Here is a 6,560-nt window from a genome sequence, read left to right on the forward strand (position 1 = left end):
AACGGTAGTATTCATACTCTTTATTAATTACTCTCTGCCATGTGCTGCACCTTGACTCCATGCATAAATCTGACAGAAGATTAATAGTCCTCTCTGCGCACCATTACACTTGTATCTGCCCTATTTATGCACCGAGCTCTTTTATGGTACAATATATACTAATATTTGAAAAGGACTAGTATGAAAAGATCTGACAATTGAGATTAATTGTATACTACTAAAACCTTCAGCTATAGTATAGGTAGTATGTATGAGTAGTATATGTGGTATAGGGGTATGATGGGAAAGATGTGAAGTGGCATTATAATTTGTAGACGGCCTCGTGTACTGGCAGCGGAGGCGGCGATGCTGACGTCCTCGCGCGTGCCACGGCCAGCTGCGGGATGGCAGCAGGCTGCCCTCACGCGAGGATTGGCCACCGGCCGGGAGGGCGGCAAGCGGCGCGTGCTCAGGTCGGTGCAGCCAGATTGCAGGACGGCGTTGCGCGGCCCTCACGCGTGCTATGGCCACCAATTGCTTCTTGGACCCAGAACATTTCTCTCGTGTTCTAAGAGCATGGATAAAATGACTGATTTTTCAGAAATTTACTGACTGCAATGTTATGTAACTATACCTAATAGTCTATGTTTATATCTTGTATTGGATTTCTCGCCAAAACCTCTTAAATGTGTTTTCTTTACTGACTGCATCTAAGTTTGTTCTAGGCAAGTCGTTATCACGTTATGTATGTACATTCTATTGTTACATGATGCATAATAACGGATGTGCAAATGTGTTTGTTGGGTGGTGTGTTGTATACATCATATTGTGCGAGAAACCTTGTCCTAGGATTCACTTGCAAAATGTTTATGTATACTATCAGTGCAGCGTGCTTTCAAGTAATATGATTTTTCTTTGTTGAAAAGTGTTATACAAAAAATCTAACTATACTGTATTAGATTCCAATTCTCAAAATTGAGAAACACACCAAGAGAAGTACACAGGACAAAGAAAGAAAGCTAGATCCGACGGATGAGAACCCGGATCCGGCCACGGCCAGCCAAGATCGATGTGCCATCACCGTCCCTAAGGTTGGGGACCGCCGCCGCCGCCCCGTGCATGCAGGCAAAGCAGAACGACAAGAAGCAAAGGAGAATGCCTCGCCACCACCTTCCTCGTCGTTGCACGAGCTTCCGGCGGTCGGCTCTGGCGGCAGCATGGCAGGGGAGAGAGTGGCGTGGGGTCTCTAGTGGCGGTGCTAGGGTTCTGCCCGTGTCGCCGAGAGGGGCAACGCGAGGATATAGAGGCTGAATGTGGATATGTCTAAATGTGGATATAGAGGCCGGATGTTTATCCATTATTAGAAAAACTATATTGTCTTATAAAGAATTGTAGAACAACCTAACTGAGCACTAAAATTTGCCAATACCACTTTGCAGTCCACTTCACTAGCAACAGACATCTTGTCGTTTAAAGATTTTGCAAAAGAACATCACTGCAGCAAAAAAACACAGAATTCTCAGAAGCTGCACTTTGAATATTATGCATCGAGTCCGATCCAAACAGACTTTGCACACAACCTGAAGGATCGGACAGGGACAAGAGAGGGGTGAATATGAACCTTTAAAAATTCTCTTCGAGAACAAGGTCTATATCCCGATTGCTACCCAAACACACCTCACTTCTAATCGTCAAGATAACACAAGTCAACTCGTGACAAGCTCACCCTAGGAACGATTAGAAACGCTCAAAGCATAGCGTAAGCAAACGCAAAATGAGACTCTGAAAAGCTTGCACAAGAGGTTAAGCAAAGCCATCACAAGCCAAGAGACCTGCACATCACAAGCTAAAAGACACAACACACAAGATATATTTTACACACACCACAACACAACTCACACAACACCACACCTCCGGTTAGTTGTTAGCATGATCATGCACATATGAAATATGGACTCAACCAAAAAAGCCTCAAATCATCCCATCAATCACTCATCACAAATAGACCAAGGCACATCTTAACTTGGTTTCTCACAAACATTTAGGATATCCAGGCTCACTCACAAGTGCTCCGGTCAATATAAAAGCCTACTGACCATTCAGAAACCATGGAACTGAGCAAGTCTAGCTATATCATATAATTCAAAAGTTTAAAGCACCACATAACTGGTGCCCTCAACATTGCGTTTTGCAATCAAAACCAATACTTTCTTTTCCCAGGGCCCTCTCACTGCACATGGGCCTGCATCAAGCCATCTTTTATATGTGCCGCGACATCCTTGACTGCTCCAGGACAATGTTCATGATATCCTTGGCAGTGGTGCGAGGGACGTTCTCCAATAAGGCAAGAATGCTGTCCCTCAACGGCTATGTACACTTTTCAAAGGTGTAGAGGCTGGAACCTTGTTTCCATTATCTAAAAAGAAGAATGCTGTCCCTCAGCCCGCCCACGATGGCCTGACACTGCCTTAGCCTCTCCTTCGGCTTTCTTGATCTGGATTATCTTCTCGGCCTCAGCTTTCTCACTGGATGGCAACCCCATCCTAGCAGTTGTACCATACAACTGGAAGGGTAACATGTAAGATTAATCGATAAAAATCATAGATGCATGTGCCCAAGCAAATGTTGTGTTGCTAATTTAATCTGATGCTTATGCGAATGGTAAAGCACTTGCGTGCGTTGATCTCGTTCATTGCTCTCTTGACACGGTCATCAGGCTTAGTATCAACGATCTCAAAGCCATATGTAGACATTGCCTACACCACAAACAAGCCAGACCAGTTAAAAGATTCTACATGCTCTAAAGCAAATTCAACACAAGTAGTTAAAAACAAATGTGTGACAGAAACCTTTTCAAGCTCCTCTTCAACAACTTTTGCAATGTCATTCTTCTACTCAAATGCGTCATCCAAGTCCAGAATTGGAACAGTAGTTCTAATGACTGAAATAAGCACTGAAGTGCTAATAAGAATTGCTAATAAGTTCATTCGAATTGTGATTTGTGCGGTATAGAAAGTTAGAAACACAACTCTCGCCTCTCCTTGAGTCCTTGTACTGATAAAAGAAACTAAGTAATGATGTTAACAGAAAGTACAATTTATCTCAGTAGATTAACAAATAGAAAAAAATAGTCCAATGATACAGAGTCTGCAAGTACTTGAGAAGACCAAATACCAAGCTGAGGTGATAGGACAAGTACGAGCACAACTGTACAAAGACAGAATGCAAACATGGACTCAATTGAGCATAGTTAAGTAAAATTTCAAACAGAAGGAACACTTACCATCACATACATATGACTGAATTTGTTCCCTGGCGTTGCTCAGCTTGTAGAAGGCATCAGATGCTGTATAGCAAAGCGCACGGGAAGCAGCCGGAAAGGGCGCGACGGGGACGACGCGATGCCCTCCGTTCTTGGGGCGCCGGCAGCACGTGGAGGACGCCCGTTGGGGTGGCGGCTGGACAGGGGCGTTCGTAGCGCCGCGCTGCCGCCCGCGACTCTGACGGCGGCACGGGAAGCTGGCGCCCTTGGACGGCGGCACGTGCAGGAGGACGCGCCCTGGGGTGGCGGCCGGGCAGGGGATGCGCGGGGATGCCCTGGGGTGGCGGCGGGAGGGCCGGAGGAGACCTAGGGAGTGGCAGCCGGCCACGGCCACAACGGGGAGGAGGCGGCGGAGGCGACGGCGCGATATCAATTAATATAACTTATGTTAATTACACAATTACCCATACCAAAAAATGGTTTATACTCCATACTACCACCTATAGCTCACGCACCACCTGCCTCTGCGAACGAGCTCCTCCAACCTGTCTTAACTCTTAACTACTGTTCATCTCATGCCGCTATATATTGCTGAGAAATGCTACTGCTGAAAGCTTCAGTGGTGCCATTTCTTTGGAGAGTGCATCTAGAGATAGATTGATGGTTACTCTGGTGTCTGGTCAATCACATCCACTCCAGGTAGTTTTTTTTTTCCTCTCTCTCTGCGAAGACGATTATATTCATCCCAGAATGTATGAGCTACTTTGGAGTGGGAGACATAGGGAAACCAGGCATGACTGTTCCCAGAGGATTGCAGGACAGGGTGGTTCAGATGGTCAAGTGGAAAGGTCATTGACAGTTAAACTTCACTCATCAATTGTGATCCATCCTCTTCGCCTAGAACTTTGTAATTCTCGGCTTCATTGCTACTGTTGAACGAAATGCTTATTAAGACGATGATAAACATACCATTAGTCTCTGAAAAGAAGGGTACGAGTCAAACAGTCATCCCCGGCCGGTAGCGTTGCAAGAAAAGCTCAAGACTCGCCTGCATTTTTCGAACTCGCTACTCGACAGGATAGAGAGCCTTCAATTCATCTGGCCTGGGTGCTTCTCATCCATTTCCTGTCATAAGCACATACTCATGCAAAGGGGAGCGCGTGCTTGGAAATGAGCGGCAGCAGGAAGAGGCACCCTACTGATCAGCTTACACCAACCAACCAACGCCTACGAGATGATCGTCAAGGTCAGCCGGAGACCTCGCGCTAATGCTAGTCCTCATCAGGCAGCGGATTCGGCCAGCGCACTTCAGAAATCAGGGAGCAGATGAACATTTGTTTAACAGAATGGCTCAGATCCATGAGGAGACACATTCTGCTACTTCGCTCCTGCAGATCATCTAGCTAGGAGACTGAAAGGTTTTGCAGCACTTTCCTTTTTTTTTGTTATGCATGCAAATGACGAAAATAAAATTACTCGTAGAAATAACAAGAATCTTCCGGAAAAGTACTTTTCAGAAGAAAAAAAAAGAAATGGTTTACACAGACGACATCGCAGAAGTTAGGAACGGCAGTGTGTTTATCTACATTGTTCTTAATTACTCTGGTTTCGCATTAGAAACACGACACCATGCATGTTTCCTACACAACACAAAACAGCCACACCGCACAAGGCGTTGTTGGCCAGCCAGACCTGCTGATGAAGAATGAGCTTTTACAATGTGCAGGTTGACTCTCCTCCATAATTAACCTGACAGAAGATTAGTCCTCTGCGCACCACCTGCCTCGTGTCTTTCAGTACGCAGGCTGTCCAATTAGTTTTCCAACCCCGTCGTAGCACCCACAAAATCTGCCGGGCCGTGGGCCCGTGCGCACGCCGCCACGCCGGATTTCCCCCGAGGCGCATAAGGAAGGAGACATAATAATATACGCGGATTTTGAAAAGCCATATGAACTGAAGCATGGAACAACTCTTGGAATGAGCAGCATCGTGAGCCGGGACAACACGAGTAACTGCCGCCTGCTGCAAATGTAGCCATTGGCACATATGATTGCTCTTGCAGCGATGGTAATCGTCATCATCCTTTTATCTTTTTTTTTGCATGACTAGTACCAAAGGTTTTCTAGCTTTTATTGTTATGCATGATGACAAAAATTACTTAAAAATATCAAGGATAGTTCCAAAATGAATTTTTTAAAAATAATTAGTTTAGACAGAGGCGGAATGAAACATCGCAAAGAAAAATAGTACAGCAGCATTTTTTTTATCTATATTAATTCTTAGTTACTCTGGTTTAGCTTTAGAAATACAACCACATGTTTGCTACCCAAAATCTGCTGATAGAGGAGCTTTTGCCATGTGCTACACCAGCACCACCACACTTGTGCCCTGTTTATGCACCCCTCGTGCGAGCTCCTCCAACGTGTCTTAACTACTCTTCATCTCGTGCCGCTATATATTATGAGGCATGCCATTGCCGAAAGCTTCCATGGTGTCATTTCGGTGGGAGAGTGCATTGAGATGTAGACTGACAGTTACTCTGGTTAATCACATCCACTCCATGCCGTACTCCTATATTTTTCCCTCTGCCATCATCAGCCGGCTTCTTCTTCGTTGCTGTCGCCGCCGGGTAGTTGTACCCCGTTTCTCCACATGATGAAGACATACGTATGAGCTGCTTTGGAGTGCGAGACATACGGAAACCAGACATGACAATTCCAGAAGGCACGACAAGTTGGAAGGTTATTGACAGTTAAACTTTGCTCATCGATTGTGATAGAGGCTTTTCTGCTAGAACTTTGTATAACTTGCTACTACTGGATATGTGGACAACACGGCAAGCTCGATCCTTCATCAATTCCAATTTGCCGTGCGTATGTGCAAGCCCAAACTCTCCGCGGCAAGAACACGGCCCATCCCCGAAATCAGCCCCCTGAAGTCTGAACTTTGTAATTCAGCTTTTTGCCTGTTATTCACTTCACTGGCAAATTTAAGATGATGAAACACCGTTCTCGGTCAGTTTAAGAAATAGCAGAGTCGGGAGATGTGTAGTACTTGGAAGAAACATACACTGACGGAGTGGGGGCAAATGAAGTTATCTTTCTGTTCAAAAAATAAAAGCTCTCTTTCCTTGATAATTGCTTGCGAAGGTCCAAAAAAAAAGTTTTATCCTCACATAGATTGACCTTCTTTAGGGTGTGTTTAGTTGCATAGATTATTTGGTTCATGTATAAAATAAAAATGGTTCAAACTAGATGGTAATAGAATCGGTCAATAATAACAAAACTTGTTTTTATTCTAGGTTGTGTCTACTTTACAA

At 44.9% G+C, this 6,560-nt stretch overlaps 1 long non-coding RNA gene across 1 annotated transcript; it reads right to left on the reverse strand.

The window, feature by feature from the left end:
- Window positions 1-1,981: 1,981 nt before the first annotated feature.
- Window positions 1,982-3,912, reverse strand: LOC117837098 (uncharacterized). The gene is made up of 2 exons (XR_011897105.1): window positions 2,829-3,912; window positions 1,982-2,735 (listed from the first exon to the last, which is right to left on the reverse strand). It is a non-coding gene; the product is annotated as an uncharacterized lncRNA (long non-coding RNA).
- Window positions 3,913-6,560: the final 2,648 nt, after the last annotated feature.

The sequence above is a fragment of the Setaria viridis genome, chromosome 9 (genome assembly GCF_005286985.2).
Source record: "Setaria viridis chromosome 9, Setaria_viridis_v4.0, whole genome shotgun sequence".
NCBI lineage: Eukaryota > Viridiplantae > Streptophyta > Magnoliopsida > Poales > Poaceae > Setaria > Setaria viridis.